This window comes from Heloderma suspectum, chromosome 5 (genome assembly GCF_057233095.1).
Source record: "Heloderma suspectum isolate Gila_16-S chromosome 5, 16-S_ref, whole genome shotgun sequence".
Classification (NCBI taxonomy): Eukaryota; Metazoa; Chordata; class Lepidosauria; order Squamata; family Helodermatidae; genus Heloderma; species Heloderma suspectum.
The window spans coordinates 45,877,838-45,901,620 of record NC_139462.1 but is presented as its reverse complement, the minus strand read 5'-3'; the positions used below and the strand labels follow the sequence as shown (position 1 = coordinate 45,901,620).

Sequence of the window (23,783 nt, the reverse complement as noted above, 5' to 3'; positions counted from 1 at the left end):
CGGCAGATTGAGAGGGGCAGCAAAATTACCATGGCCCTGCTGTGCTTTTAGGAGCTCCGTCCCACCCGAGCTCTCTTTGTCACCAGTCAAAGGTGGCTATGCATCCTGTTTTATAGAGGACAGTCCTCTGTAGGTAATCCTCTATTTGAAGGGCTTTCCAATCGTAGGTCCAGTTTAAAGGTGAAGAACCTTAAGGGAGAGCAGGGGGCTTGACGTTACCCATCAACAGTTAGCAGCTGGACATCGTACCGAGTGGGCACACAGGTCACTTGGTTGCAGCCTTCCCTGCTATGGTTAGATTAATGTATTTTTGATTAAATTATAGCAATTATTTCTCAATATACATCTCTTTCTATAAATTTAGCAGATACAAATTTTATGCAAATCTGTTTCTTCTTTTATCCTATTTTTTTGGCAATGCGTAAGTGGCCTAGCCCTAGCCACCACCTCCATCCTACTTTGGAGCTTTGCAGTCAACATTTTAAATCTTCCAGAATGGAGTGCTCCCTGCCATCAGGTACTGCTTTCTTTCCCCCACCTGACGAGCTCAGTTTACCTGGTTCGGGCAGCATCTCAAATTAGGAGCTGAGCCCAGAGTGCTGGACCTGACAGCAAGTGGCTGCCATTTTAAATAGCTCATGGTTGCAGCATCTTCAAGTAGGAGCCATGCTGTAGATTGCTGTACACTGCATTTGGGGGATCTAAAATGGTGGCTGCCTATGGCCATGACTGGTACTCCAGAGCCAAATGGGAGCTTGGCTCCTTTGTTAAGATGCTCCTGCTGGAACCAGGTAAGCTGTGCATATCAGGCAGGGGGAGGGTACTGATGACTGGGGGTCCCAGCTGCTGCAGCAGCAATACCATGTGGGCTCCAGGCCCAAGGCTCCCCTCTCATCTCTTATTTTAAAATGCTGCTGGTGGGATCTAGTAATCTGTTCAGATGGGGGGAGGATGTGAGTGAGGGGGACCCAGTTGGGAGGGTCGGCCTTTGCTTGCCCATCTCAGGTGGTGGCATGGCTTGGACAGTCCTGGCTGTGAGTTTTTATTGATTGGAATTGTAATCAAGGGAGGCTTGCCTGATGCCTAGGGATGTCCGTCACTGGGAAATCTGGTTCTTTTTTTGCCTTGGCGGAGTTCCATGATGTGCATATCTTGATTTGCATCATTCAAGTCTAGCTGCAGGTTTTTTCCCGAACTCCGGAAGCCTTTTTTGTGCATTTTCCCAAGGTTCTGCAATGTGCACAAATTTCTGAGCAGTTTGCACAAATTATGGCCGAATTTGTGCAGATTGCTCAGAAATTTGCACAAATTGCAGAACTTGCCAAAAAAATGAGCAAAATGCCCAGAGAATCCACAAACTGCCCCAACTCCCACCACAGTGGGAACTTTAACAAAGCCCCGGGATGGGGGGGGGACCTAGGAAAACTCACTGAACTCCACCCCCCCCCAAATGGATTTCTCCGACATCCCTACTGATGCCTACTTGCTATCATTTTGGTGCTAGACAAAGACCTTTTTATTTTGTCAAGCTTGTAAACACTGCTAACTTTTACAAATGTTTCATTCTTTTAGTGTTTAAATGCTTGGGAAAATAAGAAGGTCTTTGGTACTGAAATGATAGCAAAGTAGACAGGACATTCCACAGGTGGGGTGCCGCCACCAAAAAGGCTCTTTTCCTGGTTACCAGTCTCCTTATTTCTGGTGGTGGGGAACCCAGAGAAGAGCCCAAGATGTAGATCTATTTGCATGGGAAGACAATCCTACAGATATGCAATCTGAAGACTTGTATGGCTTTAAAGGCAAGTGCCAGGTGCAGTGCTTTTCCAAATCTCAGTCAACAGTGTAGCAGCTGTGTTCTGAACTAATTGGAGCTTCCGGACTGTCTTCAGGAGCAGCCCCACATAGAGCACATTGCTAAAAATCTAACTTTGCTCTTGGAATGCTAAGAAAATGTGATAGCCCTCACAATAAGAGCATTATCTTGAGGAACAGTAGTAGTCTGTATGCAACAAGTGGACAATGAATATTATATAAGAACCCAAGAATGTAAATGGGGTCTTAAAGTAACATTTTTTTTTAGTTTTAGAAGTACCGGAAAATAAATACAAAGAAATAGAAGCACATCCTTTCTGCCATGAAAGGGAAAGGCATGTGACATCGTTTTGTTTTAGATTAATATCTCTGTTCTTGGAGGAAGAAAGCTGAGAAGGAGCTGCAGAAAATCTCAGAGATCGGCATTAACTATCTGGGCCTGGGAAGTTGAAAAGGAGGCTTGCAACTCTACCCTAAACTCATTTTCTGGGAAGCATCTCTCATACACTTTGAATAGGACAAATATCTGCTGGGAATACGCAGCTTTAGACTTGAATCTGATACGGAAAGTGAATGACTCTGTCTTAAAATCACTGAGGATGAGAAATAGATTAAAATATTAAGTTGCTCCAGAACAAGTTCAAATCCATGGAAAATTAGTGTTCGTTAAGGGATAAAGGAGAAAGGGGTTCCTCCCACAGGAAGGATACTATCGTCCTCTTGAATTAGCCAGTGTCTGCTGAGCCAATAGCATTGGAGGGGGATCCCTAAATATATCCATAAGGCTGCCTGGCACTATGTTTGGCAGTTCCCAAGATTTGGAAGAGAACCCTTCTTCCTCCACATCCCATCAAAAGGGGATTGTTAGGTCAGTGACAATCCTCTGTTACGTAAAATAAGTAGCTTCTATCTTTAGAGCCAGAATTCAGCAAGGGCTAATGTTCTTCACTCCTTCGGGTTCCAGACCCTTCCTGAGTAGGCATTAGTGCTCTGTTGTTCCTGGCTTCTCCTTACAGTTTGGGCTTGAATTGTCTCTACATCCCTGCTTTTTGTTCTTTTCCCCCAGTCACATGTGTTGTGGGGCTGGGTACCTGAGAAGAGAACACAGTGCCTGGGTTTGCATGATCACCACAGCCCACCATGGCTTATTTAAGCTGTGGTTGTTTGCGGCACATGCTGGGCGACTTTTGAATATATAAGCCACAACCACAGCTTTTTGTGTCATCCGAACCCAGCGAGGTGGGTTGTTGGCATGGTAAGCAAATCACCCAGAATCCATGAGGTGTATTAAGATTGTGGTGGTTTGATAACCATGCCAACAACCCATTGTTGCCAGGTTCGGATGACACAACAAGCCGCGGTCATGGCTTGAATATTCAAAATGGCTGCCTGCACACACTACAGTTCACCATGGCTTAAATAAGCCACGTTGGGCTGCTTGATCGTGTGAACCAGCTCATAGTTTTTGTGAGGCAGTTCTGTCAGGCTTTTTTTGTACTCCCCCTCATCTGTTAGGCGGACGAGGGAGAGTACAATTCATACACCCCTAGCTGCCAATCATTTTTGTTTTGTTATTTTGCCTCGCTCTTAATCTGGTTTAAATTATTGTCTCCTCTTTCTGATTGTGTTCCGGATCATTTTATTCTACACTTCCCTTTGAATGTATTTTTAATTGGTTTTATTGTGTAATTTCTTTTCCTCTTTCATTGTAAGATGCTTTCAGGACCTTTTTTAGGGCTGAAAAGCAGGATAAAAATGATTTTACAAGTAAATAAATAAGTTTGGACTAAGTACCCATTGCTCCAGCTAATTTTCTTCTGAACATTTATGTGGTGAGCAGTTTTATTTAAGCCCTGAACCAGTGCTGGTGCCAGGTTTGAGGGGACCTTGGGCACAGTGCCCCCTGGTACCCAGGAGCAGAGGGCTGGATGGCAGAGAAGGATGGGGACCGGAAGTAGCGGGGACAGTCAGTGGTGTTGCATTCAGTGCTGTGAAAAGAAGCGCTCTCTGAAGTGGCTTCAGCTGCAATCTTAACTTCCCCAGAATGCCTCTGGGCCCTGATGTAGCATGCGTTAGACTCAGGGTCAGTTGCCTGCCCAGCACTTCTCTTCCTAGCATGAGACGCTAAAAAAAATGGTTAAAAAATTAAAATGTAAGTGTGGGGAGAGGCCAGGATCAGCTGCAGTGGTCCATGGCATTTGCCACACCATTTCAGGTGCGGATACCGCACCTGCCCTGAGTCATGTCTATGCATCCTTTACGAGTGCCCTTACACCCACTCACTCAGAACCTGGCATGTGGTTTGATCTTAGTATTTCCATTTTTCCGGGAAAAACATTATTCTTGTTTATTTGCATATGCTGCATAATTTAAAAGCACACATATTTAAACTTGCCGTTCCAAAGCACTAGGGTGGAGCTTTGAAATAACAGCAACAACACAACCGTGGATGCCACAAATTTACAGCTAATCACTTCATCAAGAAACAATAGGCAGAGCAAACAAAGCCCATTTTATATTCAGCTGGATATAAAACCATTTTGGAAGATACAGTTTTCAATTTTAAAAAGTTAACTCATGAAATTAATAAGGGTGTTGCTTTTAAAGAATGAGCTGCTTCTTTTATAAATTTTAAGACTTGGCCTGAAAATACTGTTCTGCACACTTTTCATCTCTGACTGTTGGGGGACAACATTTGCACAGTAGTAATTCCATTTTAATGTTCTTCTTCATTGTCTCTGTGCATCACATATGGGTGCTGCACCTGCACAGAGTCTTGATTTGGGAAACTTCTCTAACTGAGGAGTTTGGGTGGGAACGTTCCCCCCACTGTCTCAGTGTGCATGTCCCCAGCGGGTTCCTGCCTGTTCCCTCAAGTTTTCTTTCTTCCTTATCTGTGATAATCAGGGCCAAACTAGATGTTCACTTAACATATAACATATAGCTACGCCTACGTATGCTGTTTTCACGTTAATTATTATATATATGTAACATATTTATTACATTTATAATTCACACTCTCCACCTACAAGGAGCCTGGGGCAATGTACAAAAAAAATTAAACTTACAAAATCAAGAAACACAGGAGCAAAAATGATACTATGCAGTGACATTTGAGAGCAGCATTAAAATTAAAATTGAAGAGCAACATAAAACATTAAATAGTATCAAAGCCCGACAGAACAGAACAGAATAGAACAGGTCTTTACTGTCCATCCAAAGTAAAATAAAGGCACCGATCTCACCTCCCTCAGGAGGGAGTTCCACAATTGGGGTGCTGCTACCAAAAAGGCCCTCTCTCAAGTATTCACCAACCTAGCCTCTTTAGGGGCATCTCTACACCAGCCTAAAATCCTGCATTTACAATGGGGCTTTCTGCTTCCATTTTAAATGCAGGATCACAACTCCCTTTTTCACATGCTTCCTTTTCCCCCACCCCTCTCCCCCTCTTTCTCCCCATATCTGAGTCTTCCATTATCTTTCATTGATCTCAGTCACTCCTTTTCTTGCTGGTTTTACTCCTTTCATGGAGGAAACTGAAGCGGAACACAATGGGGTAATTTGAAAGTTCATTATCTGCAATCTATTTAAAAACAGAACAAAGGGCATTTAGTGCAGGAGATGCCTTGAATGATCATGGCGTCATGTAAAGAGCCCACAAACTTCCGTGAAGGAGCAATCTCAATCGTAGGATAAATATTCCGTGTGAAGGAACCATAGGTGGTGAAACATATAACAAGGTCTCTGATTGTGATCAATTACAGACAGGTTCATATGAAAGGATATTATATATCCTGGCTCCAAAATGTTAGGGCTTTGTAGGACAAAATCAGAGCGTTAATTTGGGCACAGAAACAAACTGGAAGCCAGTGAAGCTGATCCAAGGCTGGTGTAATGTAGTCGACAAAGTGCACTCCTGACAAAAGTCTAGCTGCTGCATTTTCCACTAGATGCACTTTCAAAGTTGTTGTTGTTGTTGTTCAGTCGTTAAGTCGTGTCCAACTCTTCATGACCCCATGGACCATAGCACGCCAGGCCTTCCTGTCCTCTGCTCTCTCCCGGAGTGTGCTCAAGTTCATATTCATTGCATCGGTGATGCTATCTAGCCATCTCATCCTCTGCCATCCCCTTCTCCTTTTGCCTTCAGTCTTTCCCAGCATCAGGGTCTTTTCCAGGGAGTTTTCTCTTCGCATTAGGTGGCCAAAATATTTGAGCTTCAGCTTCAGTATCTGTCCTTCCAATGAGCAGTCAGGGTTGATTTCCTTTAGGATTGACTGATTTGACCTCCTTGCAGTCCGGGGGACTCGTAAGAGTCTTCTCCAGTACCACAGTTTGAAAGCATCAATTCTTCGGCGCTCAGCCTTCCTTATAGTCCAGCTCTCACAGCCATACGTTACTACTGGGAAAACCATAGCTTTGATTATACAGACCTCTGTCGGCAAGGTGATGTCTCTCCTTCTTACTATGCTGTCTAGGTTTGCCATAGCTTTCCTCCCAAGGAGCAAGCATCTTTTAATTTCATGGCTGCAGTCACCATCTGTGGTGATCTTGGAGCCCAAGAAAATAAAATCTGTCACTGCTTTCATTTCTTCCCCTTCTATATGCCAGGAAGTGATGGGGCCAGATGCCATGATTATAGTTTTTTTATTGTTGAGTTTCAAACCAGCTTTTGCACTCTCCACTTTCACCCTCACCAAGAGGCTCTTTAGATCTTCTTCGCTTTCTGCCATTAGGGTGGTATTGTCTGCGTATCTGAGGTTGTTGATAATTCTCCCAGCAATCTTAATTCCGACCTGTGATTCATCCAACCCGGCATTTCTCATAATGTATTCTGCATATAAGTTAAATAAGCAGGGCGACAATATGCAGCCTTGTTGTACTCCTTTCCCAATTTTGAACCAATCGGTTGTTCCATGTCTGGTTCTTCCTGTTGCTTCTTGGCTCTCGTACGGGTTTCTCAGGAGACAGATAAGGTGGTCTGGTACTCCCATCTCTTTCAGAATTTGCCAGAGTTTGTTGTGATCCACACAATCAAAGGCTTTAGCATATTCAGTGAAGCAGAAATAGACGTTTTTCTGGAATTCTCTTGCTTTCTCCATGATGCAACGAATGTTGGCGATTTGATCTCTAGTTCCTCTGCCTCTTCGAAACCCAGCTTGTACTTCTGGTAGTTCTCGGTTCACATGCTGCTGAAGCCTAGCTTGTAGGATTTTGAGCATCACCTTGCTGGCATGTGAAATGAGCGCAATTGTACGGTAGTTTGAACACCCTTTGGCATTGCCCTTCTTTGGAATTGGAATGTAAACTGACCTTTTCCAGTCTTGTGGCCACTGTTGAGTGTTCCAAATTGGTTGGCATATTGAGTGCAGCACTTTAACAGCATCATTTTTTAGGATTTTAAATAGCTCAGCTGGAATACTGTCATCTCCGCTAGCTTTGTTGTTAGTAATGCTTCCTAAGGCCCACTTGACTTCACTCTCGAGGATGTCCGGCTCAAGTTCAGTGAGCGCACTATCATGGCTATCAGGGACATTCAGATCTTTCCTGTATAGTTCTTCTGTGTATTCTTTCCACCTCTTCTTAATCTCATCTGCTTCTGTTAGGTCCCTGCCTTCTTTGTCCTTTATCATGCCCGTCTTTGCACAAAAAGTTCCCTTGATATCTCCGATAATCTTGAAGAGATCTCTAGTCTTTCCCATTCTGTTGTTTTCCTCGATTTCTTTGCATTGTTCGTTTAAGAAGGCCTTCTTGTCTCTCCTTGCTGTTCTCTGGAACTCTGCATTCAGTTGGATATATCTTTCCCTTTCTCCCTTCCTTTTTGCTTCCCTTCTTTCCTCAGCTACTTGTAAAGCCTCATCAGACAGCCACTTGGCTTTCTTGCATTTCTTTTTCTTTGGGATGGATTTAGTTGCTGCCTCCTGAACAGTGTTACGGACCTCCGTCCATAGTTCCTCAGGCACTCTGTCTATCAGGTCTAATCCCTGAAATCTATTCGTCACCTCCACTGTATATAAGGGATATGATTTAGGTCATACCTGAATGGTTTAGTGGTTTTCCCTACATTCTTCAATTTAAGCCGGAATTTTGCAACAAGAAGCTCATGATCTGAGCCACAGTCAGCTCCAGGTCTTGTTTTTACTGCCTGTATAGAGCTTCTCCATCTTTGGCTGCAAAGGACATAATCAGTCTGATTTCGATATTGACTATCTGGTGATGTCCATGTATAGAGTCACCTCTTGTGCTGTTGGAAAAGAGTGTTTGCTATGATCAGCATGTTCTCTTGGCAAAACTCTATTAGGCGTTGTCCTCCTTCATTTTGTACACCAAGGCCATGCTTGCCTGTTATCCCGGTGATTTCTTGACTTCCTGCTTTAGCATTCCAATCCCCTATGATGAAGAGGACATCTTCTTTTGGTGTTTGTTCTAGAAGGTGTTGTAGGTCTTCATAGAACCGATCAACCTCAGCTTCTTCAGCCTCAGTGGTTGGGGCATAGACTTGAATTACTGTGATGTTGAATGGTTTGCCTTGGATTCGTACTGAGATCATTCTATCATTTTTGAGATTGTACCCCAGTACTGCTTTTCCCACCCTTTTGTTGACTATGAGTGCTACTCCATTTCTTCTAAGGGATTCTTGCCCACAGTAGTAGATGTGATGGTCACCTGAATTAAATTCGCTCATGCCTGTCCATTTTAGTTCGCTGATTCCCAAGATGTCGATGTTCAATCTTGCCATCTCATGTTTGACCACCTCCAGCTTACCTTGATTCATTGATCTGACATTCCAGGTTCCTAAACAATATTGTTATTTACAGCATCGGGCTTTCTTTTCACCACCAGACACATCCACAGCTGAGTGTCCTTTTGACTTTGGCCCAGTCGCTTCACTCTTTCTGGCGCTACTTGGAAATACCCTCTGCTCTTCCCCAGTAGTATATTGGACACCTTCCGACCTGAGGGGCTCATCTTCTGGCGTCATCTCTTTTAGCCTTGTGATACGTTCCATGGGGTTTTCTTGGCAAGAATACTGGAGTGGATTGCCATTTCCTTCTCCAGTACTGTAATTAATTGTGTGTGTGTATGTGTGTGTTGTGGGGTGAGGTGGGGTGGGGTCTTTACTAGGAATGCAATATGTGGGGAAAGGAAGCTTTCTCTTCTTTCCTAAGCATGAGAGGAACAAATGTCAGCCCCTGTTTGGCTAGAAGGCTTTGAAAAAAGAAGTTCACATTTGGGAACAATGGGAAGATTTTTTCTAAGAGTTCTAGCTGCACCTGGAATATGTGTGTAATTTTCATTCTGATCGTGCTGGGGAGGGAAGAGATGAGTCTTCCTTCCCTTTTCTTGCACCAGGCATGAAGAAAAAGAAATGCTCCTGCTGGGTTGAAACAATGACATGACCCACCCCTAAATAGATTATGTAAGGGGCAGGAGTGTGGACACCTTGGGATGGGGAGAAGAAGTAGATGGAGGCTATGGAAGTTCAGTGGGATGGTGTATGGGAGCATGCAGCCAGATGATGTACAGTTTAGGCTTTGGTTGCAAGTTGTGGGCAAATAGCCAGGTTGGAGTAGGGATGTACGGACTGTGTAAAATCCGCTCCATCTGTGTTTTGCGGATTGTCAGGTGCCTTTTGTTCTGTCATCAGCCCACAGACGGATGCGAATATATATTTTTTCATCATGTGGAAAAATACGCAAATAATTACATAAGTATTTACACAAGTATTTACGTAATTTACCTTAGTACATAACATTTAGCATATTGTCCCCTATTCCATTCAATGTTTCCTCAGGAGAAATGTATGTATTTTCCTATGAATTTATATGCGTAAATTTCGGGAAAATAAAAAAATTATTCCACCCCCGCAGCCTGAGGGGGTCACTCCACAGCTGATTCCGCAGGTTGAATTCTTAGCAATCCAAGCTAATTTTAGTCTGTCTTGAATTTCTCCAGCATCCCTAGGTGGAAGGGAGGAGTTAAACTAGGGGTGGAGAAATGGGGTAGGATAATTCAAGGAAAAGAAGTTTTTCGGTTCAGGTGGGAAGGGGAAGAGAAAAGAGGCAAGGGAGTGGTAGGTTAGAATATGGTTGATTTAGGCAGAGAGCAGAAGACACATAAAAGGTGTCTTCATGTGTTTCTCACATTCTGTAGGATAAAGAGAAGAACTGCTTTTGAATGTAGCTGTCTGCATGGGTGGCCTTTTGATGATGAAGGGAATGAGGAATTGAGGGTGTTCTTTAAAGGCCAGCATTGGTAAATAGCTAACTGGCCTCGATGGCTTAATTTTCTGGACACGAAGGAAATTTAATCTCTGTAAGGGTAGAGCAGCAGAGTAGGTCTAAAAAAACATGCGATCCAACAGTTGAATATGAACAGGGCCCCTTCATTCTAAAAGAGACAAAGATATATTTCCAGCCTCTTTGAGCATTCTTTGGGTAGTGGATCATTTTTCTTTAGTGTTGTCATTGCTGAATCTTAACATAGTCTCAGGAAGTAAAAAAAAAAGAAGCATTTAGTTCAGAAATAACAATGAAAAAAAGGGCACATGCTCCCTTAGGGGTTTAAAGTAGCTTTTACAGAATTAAATCTGAGATCTGAATGTACAAGAATGCAACAAGAAGCATCCAGATTAAACTCTGAACACAGCTAGCAATGCTAAAGAAATATCTGTGGCCTATGGAGAAAAGCCTGCCGGGAACGGCTAGTGTCATTTTGAAGGCTAAAAGTCAGCTTGTCTGTTTTAAGTTTTTAAAAAATTAGCGTGGATTAAACTGTGTGGCAAATGATATGACAACAAAAGCCTTTCTTTTTCAAGCAAATGAAACTTCCAGAATAGACCAGTGATGGATGTTGTACTCAATAGGAGTACAAACACAACAGCTGTCATGGAAGGCATAGAAGACACACCAGTCAGGAAGCTAGGCAATAACTTTATTGGGCATCTCTGCACCTACAATTTATTGCACATTCATGATTGGCCACTCACGGAAGTTTGCGGGTCCATTACATGACTTTGTAATCCTCCAGTGATTTTCCTACCATTTTCCCCTGCCTATCCCATCTTATCCCCAAATGGAAAAAAAGGAGTATTTTTTCAGCCTGCGCAACAGGAGTGCCATGGCCTGCCCATGTACTTCTTATGTAGTGCAAACTCCCCTGCTTTGTTTGGGGTTGTTGGGGGCGTGGTCATGATGACAATGGCAGTGATGTCAGGGTAGTGGGCTTGTTGGTATACTGACCTGCCGGCTGGCCACCATGCTGTGACCAAATGCAATGCACTGACTTGTGCTTCCTACTTTGGCTGCTTACTCCACAACACAGAATGGCCAGTATGCCAGCGTTCCAATAGTTCGTTGGGAAACCGGTGCCTGCGAGGGCAGGTTTGGGCAATTCGGTAGAGGTTGCTGTCCACCCGCATCGCGTGTCGGTCACAACTAGGGATGTACGAAAGTCACTTACCTTTTCACAGGTGTGATTCGTGGTGTGTGTGGGGGGAGGCGCTCCGTCCCTCCCCCCTGAATCCTCTCTGGCCAGCTCTGCTCTGTGGCGGCTCCGTGGAGCTGCCAGCCAGGGCCATCCGCAGCCGGAGTTCTGGCTGCGGCCAGGCTGCTGCGGACACAAATGGCGGCTGCTGTAGCAGCCGCCATTTGTGTCCTGCCAGGCTGCTGTGATAGGCTACGTAAGTATTTACGTAAGTATCTACGCCGTTTGTGCCGCTGCTCTTTCCGTGATAGGCTACGTAAGTATTTATGTAGCCTATCACAGAAAGAGCAGCGGCGCAAACGGCGTAGATACTTACATAGCCTATCACAGCAGCTTGGCAGGATGCAAATGGCAGCTGCAGCAGCTGGCCAAAAGACCAGCTGCCGGAGCCGCTGCCACTGCTGGAGCCCCAGGTAAGTTTCGTTCCGGAGGGATTCCGCTGGGTGGCGGGGGGTGGGAGGCCATTCCGCCACGGGTTTCGGGGGGCTGAATGTCAGTGCATTCAGCCTCACTGAAATCCATGGCGGAATTCTCCGCCATCCCTAGTCACAACCAAACCACCAGCAATCTACAAGGGTTGGGAAAGGGGCAGGAACCAGGGAGGGAATTCCATGATGCCCCCGGTGCGTGTAATGGCTTTTCATGGAAAAGCAGCCACCCCGTGAAAAGGTAAGGAACAGAATAAAACTAGATAGAAACAACTGCGTAAAGGAGCCTGATATAATCCCATGATGAAACCGGATGGAGAAACCCCCGGTATTGATGCGGATTTCGGCCCCCATGTGATGAACCCCATTGTCTCCCCCCAATATGAACAGGACAGACACAGGAAGCTCCTGACTCCACAACCAAGTTAAGTGCCACCTAGTGGCAGAAGAAAGGTTCATGTGTTCTCACAATGCATAAGGCATGGGTGCAGAACCTCAGGGTTGGGGTCTCAATTGGGCCCTCCAGTCTCCCTAGAAGGTCCACCCCACCCCTGATCCCACCCCTTTTCTCTTAATCACTGCTCATTGACTGGTGGTTTCCCTGCTTTTGTGAAGTTTTTTTCCCCATTCTGAAAGGTTGAAATGCCCGTCCTAAGGCTTATTTACTGGCAATGAGAGGTTTAAGCTAAAATATGCTGGTGTTTTTGGCCCCACCCGTTTTGCCTTCAGTTGTGCCCACCACTGGAATGGAACCCCCAAGAGCGTCTCCAAAATGGAATTCAGCCCTCAGACTGAAAGAGGTTCTGCACCCCTGCATAAGGGGAGAGCGAGGCTGTACAAACTAGCCTGCCCCGATGCAGTGTGCACCAACTCACCCTGATCTCCTGGCATCATTGGGGTTGTGCAACATTTTTCACCCCTTTTTGTTTTTGAAAGGCATTGAAAATGCTCAAAGGTCGCAATTGCTTTGAATATCTGAGTTTGGCCTAAGAACTAATGGTTGGGGTCATAGATTTTTTTCATGAATATGGTAAGTGCAAAACTGCAGTTGTGTGGTCTCTTTCTTAAAAAAAGAATCCCCATGGTTCAACTATGTATTTTATAGCTGCCCAAAGACTATGATGTGTGGAGACAGAATGCTTCTCGCAGTTCCCTCCCCCCCCCAAGTGTAGACAGCCAATTACAAAAAAGAGACAGCAAGGAACTGTACTGTCTCAGAGATGCATGTGGGGTTTTGCTTTTCTGGAACTTGGCATTCAGGGAGCTTTTGACATGGGGAAACTTTCAAACAAATGATTCCCTTGCAAATGGCGGAGGCAGCACAGACTGTATCTGTAAGGCCCCAAGCCTGAACCAAGCTATTAATAGGTTTAGAGGGGCTTAGATGATCCATAATGCTGTCTGACTTTGGCCCAGTTGGCTGCTGTTTTCCCTAACAGGCCTCTTGATTTACCAGGATGAGTCAAAGGGTGATAGAGCGGCCTCAGCACATTCCATGCTAACAAGCTGGAGTGTCTTATCAAGATGTGCCTGGGAAGTGAAGCTTGTTTGCCTTAAAGCTGCAGGTGTCTGTGCTGGAAAAGTTCTGATCGTTCCCCTTCTGACCAAGCACTGTTAGCCTTTGCTGGGAAAGATGTAGATGAATGCTAAATAATGCTTGCTGTTGTCATGCTGCCTCACTGCTAACATGCATGGTACAAAACCCATTTTACCCCATGGCTCTGGGTTTAGAGAATCTGTCTGATCCAACCATTGGGTATGCCTGTGTGCTGTAAGTTACTCAATAAAGTACTTGTTGTAAGTAAACCTGGATCTGATTTATCACTATCTGGACACCTCTAAATTAAGAGGCCTACTGCAGGGGCAATACAGTATCACCTGCTCAGCATTTGAATTGATTCATTGTATCATTTCTGGAGCAAGGGAATTGGAAGCAGACTTCCTCCTATAAGTTAATTAGTCAATGCATATCTGATTTTGCACATGCAGGCTACCCTACCCCACAGTTCTCCTAGAATGGCTGGCCAGCCATATGATGACAGTACGGAGCTGTGTTGGTGCCAGTACTGGGATAGTACTGGTAGAGGGGGTGGGGAGATGTCAGATATAGTGTATGGCCCTCATGTCTATTCCTGGGTGCAGCCAGTCTTGCATGTTTTGAAATTTTCTTGCAATGAAATGTTTTAAGGATATTCAAAGTAGAGTCTTGCTGTAATCTACAGATATTTGGATTTTATTGACGTATGTGCTGCTATATAAGCTGTGTTTGCGCTAATTGTGCTAATTCCCCCTCCGCAGCTTGAGGAAACCCTCCAGAGTTGTGTGTGTCATTTCCTAATTACCTGGTTTTAAGAGACTTTCCGCTAGCACAACTTGCCACACGGCAAATAGAATTTACTTGGAATTGCACCAAATAGAGTTGAAAACAGAGTTTACTTGGAGTTGTATTTGAACTTCAAATGAGTTTGGAATCTGGACATGTTGGTTATTGAAAATAATTTCCTTTCACTGTTCAGCTAATAAAGGAGGCTAACATTACTTTAAAGTAATGTCGAAGCTTATCACCTAAGAGAGTCTGACCTAGTTCTCTCAATCACAGCAGCCCACTGTGGTTTATTAGCTACAGTGGGTTGTGATGCCTGTAGGTGCTGGGTTGACAATCCAAACCCCTGCCAAGGCAGCTTCTTGTTACATGCAGACCCAGTGAGGGCGGGTTGTTGGGGTGGTTAATGAGCCACCCAGAACCCATGGGCTGTTTTAGGGTTGCAGGTAGCTTGTTAACTACCCCAACAACCCAACCTCACCAGGTTTGCACATAAGAAGAAGCTACAGCGCCCTCTCCTTGGGTGCACCATGAAAATTCAAAATGCTGGCTCCTGCCACAATGAAAAACCCCACAGTGAAATTCACCCATGGTGGCTTCTTGTTACATGCCAATCGGGCCAGTGCTTCATTCCATTTTTCACAGTGCTTCATATAACAAGTCCAGGGATCTGCACTTGAATCCAAAAAATAAAGGAGTCTGCATATGGTTGACATGCTTTCCATAGTAAAAGAGAAACCTGCGGGACTAATAAGGAGCAGCTGAATGGTCTTTTTAGGCTATATTAACATAGCCTTTTTTACTGTTTCCTCACAGGTCTTTAAGAACCACAAGCTTCCCTTTCATGGCAGGAAACTGTTTACATAGGGTGAAAGTGTTCTCCTTTTGGATTCTTCAGAGAGCCTGTGATACCATTGAAATGGGTTCAGCTTTCTGTGGTTCAAAGCTAATAAAAATAAAAAGTCCAGTGTTGTGAGCCAACACCTGCATGTCAGCTGTGCACCTGTGGACTGGTGTCAGAGCACACTGGGAAGTTAGAATATTTACTTACTTTCTTAAGTTAGCTGCAGTGCTTAATATTGAATCTCCAGCCCTAACTTTCAGCTTTGGAATTCTAAAAGCAGGGACCAGTTTCAGAGCTGGTATGGAAACAGCCTTGGTCACCCCTGTCATTCCCCAGTCTTACAGCTGGATTTAGGAAGCATGTTGTTACAGTGATTCTGGTCCTTCCTGGAGGAATAGTCTCAGCAGGTGTTGCTGGGAGACGTCTGTTCCAGCCCAGGGCCATTAGCCTATGGGGTGCCAGAGGGCTCTATCTTGTCTCCTGTTATTTTTAGCATCTGCATCAGGAATAGGGAACCTTTGGCCCATGGGCCAAATACAGTCCCTGGAGGTTCCCCATGTGTCCTGCCAACTCCTTTGCCAGGCCTGTCCCTTCCCCCAAAGCTCTACCCTCTTTCTGCAGCTCTCCCTTTCCGAGTGAGTGCACCACACCAATATAAGTCGCTTCACAGAAGATACTTCTGGCTGGGGGGAGGGGATTGGAGTAAATGTCATCTGAGTGGCAGGGGCTGCTCAGCCAATAAGAGAGGCTGTCCCCCACTTTCTCCTTCGATAAAATCCTGGGAAGTTCCTTCCAGTGTCTTGCCAAAAATCATTCTCCTTCTCTCTCCCCGCCCCATTAAGTACTTCCTTAAACCAACAATCATTATAGGAACACAGTGTTCTCGCTGCCCTGTTGCGATCAATCGAAGCTTTGAAGCTTTGACATTAAGGCTCTCCAAATGCATTATTTTGATTCATGGGAATCTCATTAATTTTGGGAGTGCACCTTTCAGGAACAAGCCTCATTGATGACAATGGGAATTACTTCTGAGTAGGCACACATACATTTATGCTGGGAAACACAGGGTGGGGAAACAAAGGGATGGGAAGCTAGCCCCCTTTCTAACCTGATGCTGTGCAGGAATGAAGGTGTGAATTAGTTCCAAAGGGAACCAAACAATGGAGAATCGCAGCTTCGGGAAAGTGCTTTGCAGCCTTTAGGGAAGTAGTGCTTTAAAATGTGCTATTTTAATTGAGGGGGATCTCTGCAAATGCTGGTATGCGCATTCAGGGGACAAGCCTCATTGACCACAATGGGAGTTACTTCTGAGTAGACACTAATTGGTTTGTGCTGGGAAACACAGAGGCAGGAAACATTCCTTGACCAGGGTCATGGCTAGCATACCCAAGGTAAATGCGGAGTTTGGGGCACACAACAACTATACTGTGAAGAACCTGACTTAAGGAATAGAATCGAACTAAGCAGTCTCAGGAAATCCGGGTTTTCCACAATAAGCTCCGCTGGATAGTTATGATGTCATGTATCTCTTAACAACCTCCAAACGCAGCCAGGTTGGAGTTAATTGCTGGTGGAGACATCTCCAAGTTTCTTAAAGGGCTGCCTTCACCTATATCAGCCTGCCCACACTCTTCAGATCAGCCTCTGAAACCCTACTCACATGCCTACTAGTGAGAACAACTGGTCTGGTGAGCACAAAGGAAAGGGCATTCTCAGCCATGGCCACATGACTGTGACTTACACTACCCCTTGGCCCTGCCAGCCCCTGTCATTACAGTCCCTTAAGAAGAGCTCTAAAGATGCATTTGTTTTCTCTGGCTTTTTTTGTAAGATAGGTTGCCAAATGGAATTGGGTTTAGTTGAAAATATCTAAATAATTTTTGGATTTTTTTGTATTTTATTCGGCTGATGGGTTTTTATTATTTATTTATTTATTAAATTTCTTAATCGCCCATCTGGCCAGTCACCCAGCCACTCGGGGCAATGTACGTCAATAGAAACAGTTTTAAAACAATAAAATTTTACATTAAAACATATATCTAAAAATACCCTAAATACCGACCCCAAATTCCTGCCTGAACAACCACGTTTTTAATGAATGGCGGAAGCTCATTAAAGCTCATTTTTTATTGCTGGTTCTTATTAATCTTGTTTGGAAGTTTATTGTTCTTTATGATGATGATCTGTATTTATATTAACTATTAGAACTCCCCTTGAGAAGGTTGTTACCCTTAAAGGCAGCCTAAAATATTCTAAATGAACAAATAAACAAAAATAAACAATAACTCAATAATAATAGACAGAGAACAAGCTTGCACATCACATGCAAACATTTATGGAATCTGGAGCTCTGGTTTCTCTGTTCCCAACACGCCAGAGAAATAAGCCATGGTTTGTTGCTGTGTTATTTCTATAGGGCTTGTTAGGCGAGAGACAAGCCAGAGGTCCGGATTTGCAAATCACGCAATTGAAACAATGGACCAAAGGTTCATGGTTTGTTTAGCCACTCTGACTTGCATCAGAAGCGATCGGGCAGTGTTGACAAGCATACTGGTTTATGTGACATGTGAACGACATATGTATGTAGGAAAGGAATACAATAAATGCACCTTCCAGAAGCATACTGTAGCATTCATAACACTATTTTATTTTATTTTTATTTTATTTATTTATTTCATTTCTATACTGCCCAATAGCCGAAGCTCTCTGGGCAGTTCACAAAAATTAAAACCAAACGGCACACAATTAAACAATTTAAAATATATAGAGCATTAAAACCACAATATAACAATACAACCACAATAAAACCTAGCAGCAGTGCAGGAATTTAAAATACAGATTTAAAACAGCAAAGCTAAAAGTCTAGAAAGCTAAAATGCTAAAATGCCTGGGAAAATAAAAAGGTATTTATTCACCTGGTGCCGAAAGGAATACAATGTAGGTGCCAGGCGAACCTCACTAGGGAGCTCATTCCACAGCCGGGGTGCCACAACAGAAAAAGCCCTCCTCCTAGTAGCCACCCACCTCACTTCCTTTGGCAGGGGTTCACGGAGAAGGGCCGCTGAGGATGATCTTAAGGTCCAGACAAGCACATATGGGAAGAGGCCATATGTGCCTGCCCCACTAACATAGGGAATCGTTGTGGTGAGGCTGGGCTGTTACGTTTGGCGGTGGGAAACCCAGATTCAAATCCCCAATAGCGTAAGTTAGCTCATAGGATTGTTGTAAGGCTAAAAACTGATTCTGTGGCGTGTAGAGATGGGTGAAAGGGGGAAAAACCAAAGGGCCATGACTAGGATCTTCCAACTTTTCAAAATAAGTCTTCTGTGCTACAAGAGAGGTAGACATTTAAGAAGTGCAACCATTGGTTGAATGTCTGCCTTTTGTGAAGCTGTTAAAGCATAGAATCCCTATCAGGAAAAAGATGGCAGCCCTATTCTTGGTGCAGTGGTTGAGATAGCCACGTACATGTTGAATTTTTTGACAAAAATTGGGTCCGTGCAGTTCTCCACTACAAAGAAATTGCCTAGGAATCACCTCATGGTATGAAAACGTATAGTATGTGACCTGGTCCTTCTGGGGAATTGTTGAGCTGTCTAAATGCTGGCCTGTTTATAAAAGCTACGGTTGCACGGATGTTGATAATAGCTGGAGATTGCTTGCTTGAGAGGGATGGGGTTGATCTGGAGAAAATAGATTAAACTGCAAGTGTATGGGAGACATGGGGCATTTAGTTGTAAATGTATAATAACAGGAGTTTTGTGGGTGGCGGTGGGGTGTTCTCTTCTGGGAAATTGCTGTGTCATCTGTTCTGTGTGGTGCCTGTTGTATGGAGATAACAAGTACTTGCCACATGGCGCTCTGAACTGTTTGTTCTTTGAGGTACGATCTAAAATAAGGAAATGGCCCTTAAATTAAATGGTACCTTATTAGCCCTGTCTTTAGAATTTGGGGACAGTTGTGTGATGTGTAGGACATCTAAATGATGATCTAAATGATCTAAAATGTTGTTTTTTTAGCACCATTGTCAAGATAGTTTTTATTTTTAAAACCATCTTTAAGGTTCTGTTGTGTGGCTTGTTTGAAACCAGGAGGAGTTTACCATTAACTTTATAGGAGAAGAGCTGGGCTTTATGCAGTGGACTTGACAATAAAACTTGTATTTAAAATGAACATTTTGAGACTATGCTTGCTAATGTCTAACTTCACAGAACAATGATCTTATTTGTACTGCCAGTAGTTTCAAGAGAGGCTGGTGTGAGGGTGGAGATTATAAATCATCATCCAACCCACTGAGATATTAGAAGTGTTTTTCCACCCAGTTTTACAACTTGGGTATTAGAAAGTTGGTGCTTAATGGGTGAGCACACTTTTCCAAATGTGTGCCTTGCAAAAGATCTTCTATTGAGGTCTGCATTAATAGCAGAAGGCATCATTTCCTGTTTCATATCCCTTCCAAACTGCGGTGGTCACAAATAATTCTGTTTCTGGTGGATTTCTGGGCAACAACCTTGCTGCTAATGTGCTAAAGTCGCTAAACTGACTTACAGCTTTTTTTGTCATACATATCTTCCTGGTTTCCTGGGAGTGCAACGCTCATGAGAAACAACAAATAAAAAAGTTTCTTCCTTCCTGATGGGTTATGATGAGAAGATGTGAATACTGGGGGTTGGGTGTTCCAGGTATTGAGAACCCTCATCAAGCTCACAGAGGAAAATGGAAGCTTGCTCAGATTTCCAAGCCACAATATTTTTAAACTTTTAATGCCAAGACTCCCTCAGTGTTTCCCTGCTGTGGTAAAGGAAACTGCTCCCGGTTCTGAGTACTGGCCCTCCATGCACACCCCTCCCCAAATCTTGATTCCCACCATCATGACCTTATAGTATGGCTGGAGGAGGATTGGACCTAATTGAGGCTTGTTCTGTCCTCCCCACAACTTTGGAGTTAGAATTCCAGGTGCCATCTGTAAGGATCTGTCTAACCATCTGGATCGACCATCCACAGTCCCAGCTTATTTTTTTGAATGGGGCTATGAGATTCTACAATAAAATTGCCAATTAACATTTACATTACAACTTCCTTTTTTTTTACAACTTCCATTTTATTGGAAGCTAAAAGCTAAACATAAATCTAAAAGCTAAATATAAATCAGTGACTAAATGGATACAAAAATCAATGAAACAACAGATGCAACTTATCAGTGTTGTTTTGACTGATGAGCTTAGCTTTTTGCAGTGACCTCTTGGAATAAGCTTGGAAAATTTCTCCACAGAATTTTGTGTAAGTTTAAATGTCCATACAGAAACACTGATTCAATGAAGGGCTGTATTGTTATGTCAATTTCATACAGTTTAATCCCATTCTAATCAACTATGGCATCTTTTGGCCGCATTATCTTCATCATCATTAATCTTCCACTGATGCATGGTGATCCTACACGAGCCTGAAGTGTGCATGATCAAAAGATGATGTTTTCACACTCCACTGAATGTTTTTTCACAATTTGAGAGTCTGTTTCTCCAGGATGATTGCCTGGATGCTGTGTATGAAGATAACGATCTGCAGTTGGTACTGTAATTTACATTTTTTTTAAGATAGTTTTGCTGTTTATCATGCTTGATCAGATCAGCAGTTGTTCCCAGGTGAGCAGCCAGGTGGCAAATGCACCACATTGGCGACTGCACTTTGCTGGGTGACACCGAAGAGCATACTGGGTGCTGCAAATGTGATCACTCTCATTTTTGTCAGAAGGGGGAGGAGATATGCACCCGTCAGGCATAGTTTCCTTAGATAGGAACAAACAATGGCGTATCACAGCTACTATGTATACTGGTCTTGGCTCTTTACCTCTTTCAAAGAGAAAGAAAAATGGTTGAGAGGGGTGACAGCCACATGTGAGGATGGGGTGCTTGCCGGGAAACAGATCTGTATTTGAGGAAGGCTTCCAAGACTGTTGTATTCAGACTACAGGTTGAGAGCCTTTCCCCACAATCTAGCTATGAGAAGTGTCCCCAAGTGCTGCTTGATCGCTGAAGTGCTAACTCATGAGTAATCTCTGTGCTGCTCTTTGTGCGCATGGATTGCTAACATGAAGGGCTCTTTCACACGGAGCTTTTATCCTGCGATTGCGATTGCTCCTTCATGGAAGTTTGCGGGCTCTTTACATGACGCCTGCCGTGACCCTCCAGGGCGTCTCCTGCACGAAATGCCCTTTGTTCCATTTTTAAACAGATCGCAGATAATGAGCTATCAAATTACCCCATTGTGTTCAGCTCCAGTTTCCTCCCTGAAAAGAGTAAAAGCTGCAAGAAGAGGAGCAAGATCAATGAAAGATAATGGAAGACTCAGATATGGGGAGAAGGAGGGGGAAGGGGAGGGGGGGAAAGGAAGCGTGTGTAAAGGGAGTCATGATCCTGCATTTAAAACGGAAGCAGAAAGCCCCGTTTTAAATGCAGGATTTTAGGCTGGTGTAGAAATGCCCTAAATAGTGACATAGCACAAGAAAGGCAAGTTGGCCTTTTTTGTGTATTGGAGGAGTGACTCAGGCACAGTCAGAGACACGGACAGAGGGGGGCTGAACTATGTTACAGAGGTCCTCCTCTCTGGTAGTTTTATGGGTGACTGTGTGATGTGATGTCTGTCCCCCAACCGCTTCTCTTCAGAAATTGTTTTCTTCTGTGTGTGACTTTGAAAAAAAGTGGGTGAGCCAGCCTGATTTCCTTTGTGCTGAGAGTAAGTAGAATGAGATTGGGCTATTAGCAACTCAGCCCCAACTTGGCACTGGCCATGCTGCCTGGGGATGATAGGAGTTGAAGAACGTCACATCTGCAGGGCTCCAGGTTGGGGGAGGCTGGGTGATTGCAGAGCTCTGTCACTTTGGAAGAGGCAAGATGAATGTACTTCGGGCTCTACATGCAGATAAGCCCTTGGGAACAGACCCATTGCTGTTTTCATTTCCTCTGAACTACCAGGAGTACATCAAAAGGTCACTCATCTGGCTCAATTACCTCTCTGCAGTATGGCCCAGCAATATCAGACGTAAATGTATAAATGGAGTACTCCTTTTGAGATTTTCCATTAATTCCCATTATGTTAGGACACTTGAAGTCCAGCAGAGCTATTATATGCATACAAAAATCAGTTAAGCATTTCAAGTAACTTGAAATTAAATCCTTGTTTAGAAACACCAAAAAAACACACAAGAGTGTGGGGGCATGCTTTTGTCTGAGTTACACTCCTTCTTTCACCTTTTGAATCGCAGAGAAGATGTTACAAATGTCACTGGCAGTCTGCAGAAAAGCCTTTGCTTTTGCCAACACCGCATGCGAAGATCGGAACATTATGTTCGGCTGCTGTTTTTTACAACTGGTGTTTGTTCTTATCTTCTGTATTGTATTGATTTTATGTTAGCTAACTTGTGCACTTTTATGAAAATGCGGGGTATAAAATGAATGAATGAATGAATGAATAAAACATTGAAAAGACCCTTACCATATGTGCAGTGAATGCTAGTCAGAGTGTGGGTATGACTTGCTGCTGAAAGTAAGCAGGCATGTATGAAGCAGGTGTGTGAGGGGTTATACTGCTCCTTTCCAACTCTTCAGTGAGTGGCTACTTCTCTGCATGACAGCAGTGACAGTATTATTTTGAGTGCTGTTGTACGGCCATATAAAGCATTGTGTCACAATGGGAACGTTTAGAAACTCCTTCTTATTTGAGCAGATGGCTGTTGTAACGTAAGAAGCCACATTGTGTCCCAACAGGAAGAATTGACTAATGGACTGGAATGGGAGAACTTTGGGAAGTGTCAGCTATATATTTTAGCTGTTTCTTGACAGTGAGCAATGGTAGGGCCAAACGAGATGTGCTGTTAAATGTGTCTTTGCATTTCATGGGCACATTTTAAAAGATGCACATAGCAGCCACCGGGGTGGTGGGGCTGATAATTAAGGGGGAGTTTATCCCTTTCTTCCCATCCTGTGGTTCTGATGAAAATCACTCCTCCAGCGTCAGTTTTCCTCCTAATGCAAATAGCCATTTTGGAAGAGCAATTTTAATAAGGACTGCCACAGGGAAAGGATAAACTCACCTTCCTGCCTGTTGTGATCATAATAGTTACCACTTCCTCCCCCAATCAAACATCACGTTTTGCCCTTAGCCTAGAAGTGATAGAAGATGGCCTGGTTTGCATGTAATGACAACATAAAAATCTGGTCCACAACATGACAAGCTAGACTATGGGTTGAGTATGAGTTCAGTGTGGGTTGTTGTTGAACTGTGTGTTGTTGTGTTGTATGAAGCCAGCCATGCTAACAAACCATGGTTTGTTAACCACTGGTTGAGTGTGGGTTGTTGTTGAATTATGGCTTGTCGTTACGTGCAAACCCTATGCTATGGTTTAACTATGGGTTGCTAACCGCAAACAACCCAGAGTTCACAACCCAAAAACAAACCATGGGTTCTCTTTCTGGCGCACAATGATGTAACACTATACATTCTGTATTAGTAGACATCATGGGGGAGAAAGAGGAAGGACTGCTCGTTACAGCAGTATCCACACTTCCTCTGTAAAATCTAATTCCAGCCCCAGCTTGTCAATATACTCTATTGTAAAACATAATTGTTACTTCCCTGCTGCAGAACACATTCACCAAGGTTGTTTCATATGTTGTTGCCTGAAGCTTTGGCAGAAGCAGAGATGCGCTTTTTGGATATGGCATGATCAGTGTAGGAAGAGCATATAGATAGGGTTGTATATTCTCTCTCTCTCTCTCTCTCTCTCTCTCTCACACACACACACACACACACACACACACAGTGTTTTAGAGGTGGGAATGTTGAGTTTAGAATATAGCAATTTGCCTATAAGGCTACATAGCCTAGAATTCAGTAA

General features: G+C 43.8%; 1 protein-coding gene across 15 annotated transcripts in view; it reads left to right on the top strand.

Moving 5' to 3' along the window:
• PDE5A (phosphodiesterase 5A) overlaps nt 1–23,783 on the top strand; it is a 123,284-nt gene that overhangs the window by 34,733 nt on the left and 64,768 nt on the right. The window lies entirely within an intron of this gene.